This window comes from Macaca thibetana, chromosome 17 (genome assembly GCF_024542745.1).
Source record: "Macaca thibetana thibetana isolate TM-01 chromosome 17, ASM2454274v1, whole genome shotgun sequence".
NCBI lineage: Eukaryota > Metazoa > Chordata > Mammalia > Primates > Cercopithecidae > Macaca > Macaca thibetana.
In genome coordinates, this window is record NC_065594.1 from 35,253,464 (window position 1) to 35,268,120 (window position 14,657).

The window sequence follows — 14,657 nt, forward strand, 5'->3', positions numbered from 1 at the left end:
ATATATTTCAAAATAGCCAGAGGGGAGGACTTGGAAATGTTCCCCAAACATAGAAATAATAAATGGTTAAGGTGATAGATATCCTAAATACCCTTAATTGATCACCTTTACACATTCTATGCATGTAACAAAATATCATATGTATTTCATAAATAGGTACAAATATTATATATCTATACAAATAAATAAATAAATCACAAAAAAACCCATACACATTTGTATTTAGAAGTCAGTTTTTTCCTGACCAATGAAAGATAAAGAAAAATATACCCATATCTTCTATAAAAAGTTATGGCAGCTAGGTGTGGTGGTCCATGCCTCTAATCCCAGCATATTGGGAGGCCGTGGCAAAATAATCACTTGAGCCCAGGAGTTCAATACCAGATTTACCAACATGGAGAGACACTGTTCCTAAAAAGGTATAAAGAGTTATGGCAGCCTCAACTACAGGGTAGACTCTAAATTGGTAATAAGTTGCATTCTTATTCCTGCAGGATACGTTTGGAAAAGGTCTTTGGACATGGTAGACTAACTGCAGATATAATACTAAATGACCTTAATCTATGTTTTAAAAGAATATCAATACCTTATTTTTATATAAACATTTAAATAGGAGAGTCCCATTTTGACTTCAAGAAGGAAGGGAGAAATTAGTCTATGAGTGCAAAACCATTATATTTCTGCTTCATCATCCCCTCTCCCAAACCCACATTCTTCCATGGCATTTTTAACATCTTAGTTTCATTTACTGTACTATTGCTTTTTCCTGAGTTTCCAAGAGCCATCTATCAGATTATCAAATCTGGCTCTAGAGTATCTTGCCACGGTGTAAAATATTGAGGCCTGGCAAAGTACCTCCATTTCAAAAACTTTTCTGTATTCAACTTTTTTTTTTTTCCAACTTTGTCCCCTATTCCAACACTCTCAAAATCTACTCCCAAAAGATTCAGGGTAATCTGAGAGTTGAATTTTCTACTGCAAAGTGCTGTATGCATATTATGCATGCAGTATACATGCATCTAACAAGTCTCAAATTTTCTCTCCTTTTTTATCAGAAGGCTGAAAACTCATCCTTCCCCTGATGTGCCCTCCAGCTCTTGATAATCTGGAAGTTTTTATATGATAGCTCGGATGCACTATACTTTCACACTTTGTCTTACATTGGTAATTGACCTACCTGAGTAACTGTTTTCTCTCTTCAATGTATCAAAGATACTAAGCAACAAATACCCAGTTCCTCCACAGATGGATCCCTACCATACCTTTCAAATGCAGTGTGTGTGGGAAAGCAAGGGATGGTTGTATCCTAGTTCAACCTAAGGGAGATTCTTAGCAACTGCAATTCTTTAGCATAACAGGATACCCAGGTTTTCATTACTTCACCTACCACAAGAGATTCATTAACATCTGATTGGTGAGTGATTCACCCATGGAATCCCAATTTTAGAGTTTGCTTCCTCGAACCACTTCTAGTTACAGATTTCTTAGGCTAGGTTCTTACAGAGCAGACCCTGAGCCAAAGATTCAGGTACAAGTAATACCTGAAATAAATGGTCTAACAGAAAACCAGGTAAGGACTGCAGAAAACAGCATAGGGGTAAAAAAAAAAAAAAAAAAAAAAAAAAAGGAATTCTACCAAGCCTGCAATTTCAGGTTAGGTCCCATACTCAGACTGACTCTGTGGGGAGCCCTGAAGAATAAATTGTACTTCATTTATCAAGGCAAAGAACTGGACTTTGTATTCTCCTCTCCAGGAAAGTTGGTTACTGTACAACTCTTAGCATTTTTTGTTTGTTTGTTTTGTTTTTTTGTTTTCTTGAGATGGAGTCTTGCTCTGTTGCCCAGGCTGTAGTGCAATGGTGTGATCTTGACACACTGCAATCTCTGAATCCCAGGTTCAAGTGATTCTCCTGCTTCAGCCTGTGGAGTTGCTGGGATTGCAGCACCCACCAGCATGCCCAACTAATTTCTGTAATTTTGTAGAGACAGGGTTTCAACATGCTGTCCAGTCTGGTCTTGAGCATCTCATCTCAGGTGATCCGCCCTCCTCTGCCTCCCAAAATGCTGGGATTACAGGCGTTAGACACTGTGCCTGGCCACTCTTAGCATTTTTATTTCTCTTCATAAGAGATTGAATACCATTTTATGGAAAAACTTGCATTAGATACAAGTTGCTGGCCCAGACACTATATCCATATAATAGAGTATAATTTCACATAATAATACAATGCTTTAAAGTTATGTTCAGCTTCTAGATCTAGATAGCAGAGTGACCATGCATATTTGTGCTTTCCCTCTAAAATTTCTATTGCCATGACAGTAAAAAGATAAATGTGAGAGAAATAAAATGTTTAAAATATATAATAACATAAAAGAGGAAGGCCTATGAGTTAAGCAGAATTTTTTTACAATTTTCTGGGTAAACAATACAGCAAATACAAACCATTGAGCTTCAGGAGGACAGCAATACCTAAACAAAGGAAAATAAGAATCATAATAAAGCAATAGAAGAGCCACAGGACTAAATAGCCAAGATAAAAAAAAGGACTTAATGGGCCTGACAGAGCTGAATAACACAACACAACAATTTCACAAGGCAATAGCAAGTATTAATAGCAGAATAAACCAAGCTGAGGAAAGAATCTCAAACTTGAAGGTGGTTCTCTGAAATATCAGAAGGTATACACTTGAAATGAACTCCTAATATGTACTGAAGAAGAAAACAAAGAAGGTGTGACTTACCCAGATGAAAAAGTGGGAATTCTTCAAACTTACAATTTTAAAGGCCAGTTTTAAAAGAATTATTAATCAAAAACTATTCATAAAAATACTGATCCCATTTAGCACCACCCCCAGATGTCTAACCCCATCACAGGCGTACCAAAAGACAGACCATTTACAAAGTTATCTGCACTTAGGCAGACTAGAGAGAGAGAGATGACAAGAAAGATTCTTCCTGAAGACATTCTGTGATTTGTTTCAGGAGTGCTAGTTCTAAAAGTTTGGTGTCAAATGTTTTTTAAAAAATGAGGAACATGTGTCTATACATGACTTAAATTCCAAATTTTCAAACATTTTTGTTAGGTAGTTCATATATATGATATGTACGAAGAAACAGTAGGCTAAACCAAGAATTAGAGATGGAATCATGTGAGAAACACATTTAAGTGAATGAAAATAATCTACAAATAATTGGGAAAGATGGAGAAGTAGAAAGACAAAGTGAAAGAGAGAAAAAGAGTGGAAGAAAGCAAACCCACTCTAAATCATAAATAGTGGATACTGCTAAAGAGCTTCCTTTCAACTGAGAATTTAAAGGAAGGCAGAACCCTTCTTTGCAACATCCATTTCTTCATGCCTTTCCTAGTATGAGCATCTTCCTACCCTTTGTATATCTAGTATTTACAGATGATTGATTTCTAATTAAAAGAAATAGAATCCAAGCATGAACCACTTCCCTCATGTGGTGGTTTAAACATAGAAACAAGTAAATTAATAAACCAATCTCAATTGCATTAGCTTGAAATAAATTTAAAAACTTAGGATAAGTTTAATCAAGGTGGTGAAAATCCTATACAATGAAAACAAGAAAACATTGATGACACAAACAAGTCATAGAAAGGAAACACAAGTAAATGGAAAGACATCTTGTATTCATGGGTTGGGAGAGGAATATTGTTTAAATGTCCATACTCAAAGTGATCTACAAATTGAATGCAATCCCTATCAAAATCCCAATGGCATTTTTTAAAGAAATAAAAAAAAAAATCCTAGAATTCATATCAAGTTTCATGCAGTATGACGAGAAAATAAAAGAGAAGGTATTCAGATTGGGAAGTAAGAAGCAAAACTTTTTGTTAGCAGATGATGTTATTGTCTATATAGAAAATCAGAAATAATCACACAAAAGACCTCCTGGAACCAGTAATCAATTATAGCAGAGTTATAGAACACAAGATTAATAAACAAAAGTCCACCACTTTTCTAAATACCAGCAATAAACAGGTGAAATTTGAAATTAAGCATGCAATACAATTTACATTAGAACCCCCTAAAATAAGATATTAAGGTAAATATGGAATAATTTACATGAGGAAAATTTTTAAAAATCTGATAAAATAATTCAAAGAAGAACTAAAGAAATAGGGAGATAGCCTATGACCATAGATTAAAAAAAATCAATATTATCAAACTGTTAGTTATTTCTATCTTAATAATCTAATCTATAGATTTAATGCAATCCCAATCAAAATCTACCAAGTTATTTTGTGGATATCAGCAAAGTTATTCTAAAGTTTATACAAAGAGGCTGAAGACCCAGAATAGCCAACATGTTATTGAAGAAGAAAAAACTTGAGAATTGACACAACTCAACTTTTAGACATACCATAAAGCTACAGTAGTTAAGACAGTGTGGTATTGGTGAAAGAACAGACAGATTAATGGAATAGAATTGCTAGACCAGAAGGAGATCCACTAAATATAGTCAACTGATCTTTGACAAAGGAGAAAAGGCAAAACAATAAAGAAAAGACAGCCTTTTCAAAATCTGGTGCTGGATCAACTGGACATACACATGAAAAAAACAAATCTAGGCACAGGCTTCACATGCTTCACAAAATTAGCTCAATGTGAACCATAGATCTGACGTTAGAAAACAAGGCTATAACATGCCTACAAGATGACATAGGAGAAAATCTAGATGACTGTGGGTTTGGTGATGACTTTTCTATATTCAATACCACAAGTGCAATCCATGAAAGAATTATGAAGTTGGACTTCATTAATATAAAAATATCTGCTCTGTAAAAGACATTGTCAGTGGCTAGGAAAATGGCGGAATAGAAACAGCTCTGTTGGCAGCTCCCAGCGAGATCAATGCAGAAGGTGGGTGATTTCTGCATTTCCAACTAAGGTACATGGTTCATCTCATTGGGACTGGTTAGACAGTGGGTGCAACCCATGGAGGGTGAGCCGAAGCAGGGTGGGGCATTGCCTCACCCAGAAAGTGCAAGGGGTTGGGGAACTCCCTCCCCTAGCCAAAGGAAGCCGTGAGGGACTACCACGAGGAATGGTGCATTCCAGCCCAGATACTATACTTTTCCCTTATATTTGCAACCCACAGACCAAGAGATTCCCTCAGCTGCCTACACCACCAGGGTCCTCAGTTTCAAGCACAAAACTGGGCGGCCACTTGGGCAGACACTGAGCTAGTGCAGGAGTTTCCGATATACCCCAGTGGTGCCTGAAATACCAGCGAGACAGAACCATTCACTCCACTGGAAAAGGGGCTGAAGCCAGGGAGCAAAGTAGTCTACCTCAGTGGGTCCCACTCCCATGGAGTCCAGCAAGCTAAGATCTGCTGGTTTAAAATACTTGCTGCCAGCATTCTGAAGTTAACCTGAGATACTCAAGCTTGGTTAGGGGAAGGTGTCCACCATTGCTGAGACTTGAGTAGGCAGTTTTCCCCTCACAGTGTAAACAAAGCCACCTGGAAGTTAAGACTGGGTGGAGCCCACTGCAGCTCAGCAAAGCCACTGTAGCCACACTGCCTCTCTAGATTTCTCCTCTCTTGGCAGGGCATCTCTGAAAGAAAGGCAGCAGCTTCAGTCAGGAGCTTATAGATAAAACTCCCATCTCCCTGGGACAGAGCACCTGGGGGAAGGGGCAGCTGTGGGTGCAACTTCAGCAGATTTAAACATTTGTGCCTGCTGGCCCTGAAGAGAGCAGTAGATCTCCCAACACAGTGCTTGAGCTCTGCTAAGGGACAGACTGCCTCCTCAGGTGGGTCCCTGACCTCCATGCCTCCTGACTAGGAGACACCTCCCAGCCTCTGCTGACACTTCATACAGGGGAGCTCTAGCTGGCATCTGGCGGGTGCCCCTCTGGGATGAAGCTTCCAGAGGAAGGAATAGGCAGCAATCTTTGCTGTTCTGCAGTCTCCGCTGGTGATACCGAGGCAAACTGGGTCTAGAGTGGACCTCCAGTAAGCTCCAGCAGATCTGCAGCAGAGGAATCAGACTGTTGGAAGGAAAAACTAACAAACAGAAAGGAATAACATAAACATCAACAAAAAGGATGCCCACATAAAAATCCCATCTGAAGGTCACCAACATCAAAGACCAAAGGTAGATAAATGCATGAAGATGAGGAAAAACTGATGCAAAAAGGCTGAAAATTCCAAAAACCAGAATGCCTCTTCTCCTCCAAAGGATCACAACTCCTCACCAGCAAGGGAACAAAACTGGAAGGAGAATGAGTGACAAATTGATAGAAGTAAGCTTGAGAAGGTGGGTAATAACAAACTCCTTCAAGCTAAAGGAGCATGTTCTTAGCCAATGCAACGAAGCTAAGAATCTTGAAGAAAGGTTAGAGGAATTGCTAACTAGAATAACCGGTTTAGAGAAGAACATAAATGACCTGATGGAGCTTAAAAATACAACATGAGAACTTCGTGAAGCATATACAAGTATCAATAACTGAATTGATCAAGCAAAAGAAAGGATGTCAGAGATTGAAGATCAACTTAATGAAATAAAGCATGAAGACAAGATTAAAGAAAAAAAGAATAAAAAGGAACAAACACAAGCTCCAAGAAATATGGGACTATGTGAAAAGACCAAATCTACATTTGATTGGTGTACCTGAAAGTGACAGGGAGAATGGAACCAAGTTGGAAAACACCTATGCAGGATATTATCCAGGAGAACTTCCCCAACCTAGCAAGACATTCCAACATTCAAATTCAGGAAACACAGAGAACACCACCAAGATACTTCTCAAGAAGAGCAATCCCAAGACACATTATCATCAGATTCACCAAGGTTGAAATGAAGGGAAAACTGTTAAGGGAAGCCAGAGAGAAAGGTTCAAGTTACCCACAAAGGAACACCTACCAGACTAACAGCAGATCTCACTGCAGAAACCCTACAAACCAGAAGAGAGTGGGAGGCCAATATTCAACATTCTTAAATAATTTTCAACCAAGAATTTCATATCCAGCCAAACTAAGCTTCATAAGCAAAGGCAAATAAAATCCTTTACAGACAAGCAAATGCTGAGAGATTTTGTCACCACTGGGCCTGCCTTACAAGAGCTCCTGAAGGAAGCACTAAATATGGAAATGAAAAATCAGTACCAGCCACTGCAAAAACATATTAAATTGTATAGATCATCGACAGTATGAAGAAACTGCATCAGCAAATGAGCAAAATAACCAGCTAGCATCATAATGACAGGATCAAAATCACACATAACAATATTAACCTTAAATGGAAATGGACTAAATGCCCAAATTAAAAGACACAGACCAGCAAATTAGATAAACAGTCAAGACCCATTGGTGTGCTGTATTCAGGAGACCCAGCTCATGAGCAGACACACATAGGCTCAAACTAAAGGGATGGAGGAAGATCTACCAAGCAAATGGAAAGCTAAAAAAATGAGGGGTTGCAATCCTAGTCTCTGATAAAACAGACTTTAAACCAACAAAGATCAAAAAAGAGCAAGAAGGGCATTATATTATGGTAAAGGGATCAATGCAACAAGAAGAGCTAACTATTCTAAATATATATGCACCCAATACAGGAGCATCCAGATTCATAAAGAAAGTTCTTAGAGACCTACAAAGGGACTTAGACTCCCACACAATAATAGTGGGAGACTGTAACACCCCACTGTCAATATTGGAAAGATCAACGAGACAGAAAATTAACAAGGATATTCAGGACTTAAACTCAGCTCTGGACCAAGAGGACCTAATAGAGATCCAAAGAACTCTCCACCCTAAATCAACAGAATGTACATTCTTCTCAGCACCACATTGCACTTATTCTAAAATTGACCACATAATTGGATGTAAAATACTCCTCAGCAAATGCAAAAGAAGAAAAATCATAACAAACAGTCTCTCAGACCACAGTGCAATCAAATTTGAACTCAGAAATAAGAAACTCACTCAAAACCACACAACTACATGGAAGCTGAACAACTTGCTCATGAATGATTACTGGGTAAATAACAAAATGAAGGCAGAAATAAATAAGTTCTTTAAAACCAATGAGAACAAAGACACAATGTACCAGAATATCTGGGACACAGCTAAGCAGTGTTTAGAGGAAAATTGTAACACTAAATGCCCACAGAAGAAAGTGGAAAAGATCTAAAATCAACACAGTAACATCACCATTAAAAGAACTAGAGAAGCAATAGAAAACACATTCAAAAGCTAACAGAAAACAAGAAATAACTAAGATCAGAGCAGAACTGAAGGAAATAGAGATATGAAAAGCCATTCCAAAAATCCATGAATCCAGGAGCTTTTTTTTTTTGAAGAAATCAATAAAATTGATAGACTCATAACTAGACTAACAAAGAAAAGAGAGAAGAATCACATAGACACAATACAAAATTATAAAGGGGATATCACCACCAATCTCTGCATCAACTAATAGAATACTATAAACATCTCTACACAAACTAGAAAATCTAGAAGAAATGGATAAATGCCTGGACACATACACCCTCCCAAGACTAAACCAGGGGAAGTTAATCCCTGAATAGACCAATAACAATTTCTGAAATTGAGACAGTAATTAATAGCCTACCAACCAGAAAAAGTCCAGGACCAGATGGATTCACAGACGCATTCTAACAGAGGTACAAAGAGAAGCTGGCACCATAACTTCTGAAATGATTTCAAATAACAGAAAAAGAGGGACTCCTCCCTAACTCATCTTTTTGTTTTGTTTTGTTTTGTTTTTTTGGGGTTTCTTTTTTTTTTTTTAATTTATTTATTATTATTATACTTTAAGTTGTAGGGTACATGTGCATAACGTGCAGGTTTGTTACATATGTATACTTGTGCCATGTTGCTGTGCTGCACCCATCAACTCGTCATTTACATCAGGTATAACTCCCAATGCAATCCCTCCCCCCTCCCACCTCCCCATGATAGGCCCCTGTGTGTGATGTTCCCCTTCCTGAGTCCAAGTGATCTCATTTTTCAGTTCCCACCTATGAGTGAGAACATGCGGTGTTTGGTTTTCTGTTCTTGTGATAGTTTGCTAAGAATGATGGTTTCCAGCTGCATCCATGTCCCTACAAAGGACACAAACTCATCCTTTTTTATGGCTGCCTAGTATTCCATGGTGTATATGTGCCACATTTTCTTAATCCAATCTGTCACTGATGGACATTTGGGTTGATTCCAAGTCTTTGCTATTGTGAATAGTGCTGCAATAAACATACGTGTGCATGTGTCTTTATAGCAGCATAATTTATAATCCTTTGGGTATACCCCAGTAATGGGATGGCTGGGTCATATGGTACATCTAGTTCTAGATCCTTGAGGAATCGCCATACTGTTTTCCATAATGGCCTAACTCATCTTATGAGGACAGCATCATGCTGATACTAAAACCTGGCAGTGACAAAAAAAAAAAAAAAAAGAAAATTTTAGGCCAATATCCCTGATGACCATCGATGTGAAAATTCTCAGTAGAATATTGGTCAACTGAATCCAGCAGCACATCAAAATCGTATCCACCATGATCATGTCAACTTCATCCCTGTGATGCAAGGCTGGTTCAACATATGCAAATAAATAAACACAATCCATCACATAAACAGAACCAATGACAAAACCACATGATTATCTCAATAGATGCAGAATAGGCCTTTGATCAAATTCAACACCGCTTCATGCTAAAATATCTCAATAAACTAGGTATTGATGGAATGTATCTCAAAATAAAGAAAGATACTTATGACAAACCCACCGCTAATATCATACTGAATGGGTAAAAGCTGGAAGCATTCCCTTCGAAAACCAGCACAAGTCAAGTATTCCTTCTCTCACCACTCCTATTCAACATAGTATTAAAAGTTCAAGCCAGGGCAATTCGGCAAGAGAAAGAAATAAATGATATTCAGTGTGTGATATTCCCCTCCCTGTGTCCATGTGTTCTCATTGTTCAACTCCCAACTTATGAGTGAGAATATGTGGTGTTTTGTTTTCTCTTCTTGTGTTAGTTTGCTGAGAATGATGGTTTCCAGTTTCATCCATGTCCCTGCAAAGGACATCAACTCATCCTCTTTTATGAATGCATGATATTCCATGGTGTATATGTGCCATACTTTCCTAATCCAGTCTGTCATTAATGGACATTTGGGTTGTTTCCAAGACTTTACTATTGTGAAGAGTTCTACAATAAACATACATGTGCACATGTCTTTATAGTAGAATGATTTATAATCCTTTGGGTATATACTCAGGATTTCTGGGTCAAATGGTATTTCTAGTTTTAGATACTTAAGGAATCACCATACAGTCTTCCACAATGGTTGAACTAATTTACATTCCCACCAAGAGTGTAAAAGTGCTCCTATTTCTCCAGATCCTCTCCAGCATCTGTTGTTTCCTGACTTTTTAATGATCTCTATTCTAATTAGCATGAGATGGTATCTCATTGGGGCATGTTGTGGGGTGGGGGGCTGGGGGAGAGACAGCATTAGGAGAAATATCTAATGTAAATGACGAGTTGATGGATGCAGCAAACCAACATGGCACATGTATACCTATGTAACAACCCTGCACGTTGTGCACATGTACTCCAGAACTTATAGTATAATAATAAAAATAAATAAATAAACAAATGGTATTCAGATAGGAGGAAAGGAAGTCAAATTGTCTCTGTTTGCAGATGACATGATTGTTTAGAAAACCTCATTGTCTCAGTCCCAAATCTCCTTATGCTGAGAAGTAACCTCAGCAACATCTCAGGATACAAAATCCTTGTGCAAAAATCACGGCATTTCTATACACCAATAATAGACAAACACAGAGCCAAATCATGAATGAATTTCCATTCACAATTGCTACAAAAATAATAAAATACCTAGGAATACAACTTACAAGGGATGTGAAGGACCTCTTCAAGGAGAACTACAAACCACAACTCAAGGAATTAAGAGAGAACACAAACAAATGGAAAAATTCCATGCTCATGGATAGGAAGAATCAATATCATGAAAATGGCCATACTGCCCAAAATAATTTAGAGATTCAGTGCTATCTCCATCAAGCTACCATTGACTTACATCACAGAATTAGAAAAAACTACTTAAAATTTCTTATGAAACCAAAAAAGTTCCCATATAGCCAAGACAATTGTAAGAAAAAAGAACAAAGCTGAAGGCATCACGATACCTGACTTCAAACTATACTACAAGGCTACAGTAAACAAAACAACATGGTACTGGTTTCAAAACAGATATAGACCAATGGAACAGAACGGGGGCCTCAGAAATAATGCCACATATCTATAATCATCTGATCTTTGACAAACCTGACAAAAACAACCAATGGGGAAATTATTCCCTATTTAATAAATGGTGGTGTGAAAACTGGCTAGCCATATGCAAAAAAACTGAAACTGGACTCCTTCCTTACAGCTTGCACAAAAATTAACTCAAGATGGATTAAAGACTTAACCATAAGACTGAAAACCATGAAATCCCTAGAAGAAAACCTAGGCAATACCATTCAGGACATAGGCATGGGCAAAGACTTCATGACTAAAACACCAAAAGCAATGGCAACAAAACCCAAAATTGACAAACGGGATCTAATTAAACTAAAGAGCTTCTGCACAGTAAAAGAAACTATCATCAGAGGGAACAGGCAACCTACAGAATGGGAGAAAATTTTTGCAATCTATCCATCTGACAAAGAGCTAACATCCAGAATCTACAGAGAACTTAACCAAATGTACAAGATAAAAACAAACAACCCCATCAAAAAGTGGGCAAAGGACAGGAACAGACAATTATCAAACGAAGGCATTTATGCAGCCAACAAAGATATGAAAAAATGCTCATCATCGCTGGTCATTAGAGAAATGCACATCAAAAACACAATGAGATACCATCACACACTAGTTAGAATGGTGATCATTAAAAAGCCAAGAAACAACAGATGCCAGAGAGCATGTGGAGAAATAGGAATGCTTTTACACTGTTGGTGGGAGTGCACATTAGTTCAAGCATTGTGGAAGACAGTGTGGTGATTCCTCAAGGATCTAGAACCAGATATACCACTTGACCCAGCAATCCCATTTCTTGTATATACCAAAAGGATTATAAATCATTCTACTATAAAGATACATGCACATGCATGTTTATTGCAACACTAATCACAATAGCAAAGACTTGGAACCAACCCAGATGCCCATCTTTGATAGACTGGATAAAGAAAATGTGGCACATATACACCATGGAATACTATGCATCCATAAAAGAGAATGAGTTCATATTCTTTGCAAGGACATGGATGAAGCTGGAAACCATCATTCTCAGCAAACCAACACAGAAACAGAAAACCAAACACCACATGTTCTCACTTATATGTGGGAGTTGAGCAATTAGAACACATGGACACAGGGAGGGGAAAATAACACAAAGGGGCCTGTTGGGGGGTGGGGGTGATAGGGGAGTGATAGCATTAGGAGAAAAACCTAATATAGAAGATGGGTTGATGGATGCAGCAAACCACCATGGCCCGTGTATACATATGTAACAAACCTGCAAGTTCTGCCCATGTATCGCAGAACTTAAAGTATAATGATGATAATAATAATAATAATAATAATAACTCATTGTCAATAGAATTAAAAGTAACAGGCTGGGGAAAATATTTGCAAAGGAAATATTACATAAAGGACTGTGATCCAAAGTATTCAAAGAAATTATAAAACTCAACAATAGGACAACAAACAACACATTAAACATTGAGCCAAAGACCTTAACACCTCCACAAATAAGATATACAAATATCGAATACATATGAAAAGATACTCCATATCATATGTCATCAAAGAAATATTAAAGCAAAGAGGAATATACCACTACATGCCATTACAATAACTGGGAGATAGAACACTGACAACACCAAATGCTGGCAAGGGTGTGGACCCACAGTAACTCTTCTCATTGCTGATTGAAATGCAAAATGGCACAGCCACTTTGGAATAGTTTTGCAGTTTCTTGTGAAGCTAAACATACTCTTTCCATACAATCTGAAAAATCACACTCCTTGGTATTTATCCAAACATATGGAAAACTTATGTCCCGAAAAACCCTACCCATGGATGTTTGTATTTCCCCTTATATACTTTGCAGCTTTATTCTTAATTGCCTGAAATTTGGAAGTAACCAAGATGCCCTTCAGTATGTGAATGTAGAAATAAATGATAGAACATCCAGAATTAGGAACTGAAGTTTTACATTTATTTTATTTTGTTACAGTTTGTTTAAATAGTGACTACGGTGTTGGACAGGACAGTTTTATAATATACTAAGAACTAAACAGTGATGTAATAAAAATAAGTACATATGAGATTTGAGAACAGTAGGCAGAGATAAATATTTTTTCCCTTAATATTATACAGTAATTTTCAAATTTTAAGTTTACTGAATACATTTTTATTAAAATAATATTTTACAAACATATATTTGCTTAGTATGTCCCATGCTAGACACTTTGTACACATTATCTCTTTGATCAAAAAGCAATGTGTATGATTTATAATATGACTCCTATTTTATATATGAATGAATTCCAGAGTGGTTAATAACTTTAATCTTTCAACTGAAACAGATAATGCTATCTAGTGAAATATCTAGTGAATGGGAATTATTCAGAAAAGTTGTATGTGAATAAACAAATAAAGGAATATGTATAGAGATAAATAAATTTGCATTTTGTGGGGTAAGCTTGTGTAAATTTGCATTCCAGTATACAAATACATCTTTATCTTTGAAAGTGTATAACATGCTTTTTCTTTATCAATCTCCTCCTATAATAAAACAAAAACTACTTTATCATCAGTAAGATAATTAGCCTCTCCTATAGGAATTCTCTTTGCTTGTAGAATGGACATAGAACTGTAAAAATTGGAAGGCTGAGATTAGAATATTTTATTAATGTAAAATCCTCATTTAATGCCTTAGATAAAGTGGAGGTACAGTAGATTATAATGGCTGGTATTATTATTTTTCTTATTTTGTTACATAATTTGGCACATATAAAGAAAAAAGTGCTAATAATCCTTGATATGTGTTCTTGAATTTTTACACTGTCATTGTGATGAACTTTTAACCTTTCATTACTGAACTGCAAATTTAATCTAATTTGTAGCTTTTGGATACTTCTATATACTTTTCAGCTTTGTTTTTAAGATTTCCCCTTATATTAAATATATCTGTCATAGATACTCTGTCACTGGGTGTAAGAGCTTCTTTATTTTAAAAATGAATCATGCTATATTATTTACTCATATCTCTAACACGTCTCATTTCCTTTCTGTTTCTCTGTTTTTAGTGACGTTCAAGGCTGACAATTTAGGATAAGTTATTTTAGTTAAAGATCTGTTTACTATCCTTTTCTGAATCAATGTGATTGAGGATCTCATGGATGACTTTTTCAATATGAGACAAATTCAATACTAGTGATAAAGAGCTATGCATTGATGCCATGCTGAAACTCTGCTGTAGCAATCCTCTGTGCTGTTCTTTATGGTCCCTGGTTCCTTTGTTCTGTTTCCTGGATGTTGCTAATGTTTATAGAACTGTACTAGATGACAGTAAATTGATCTGGA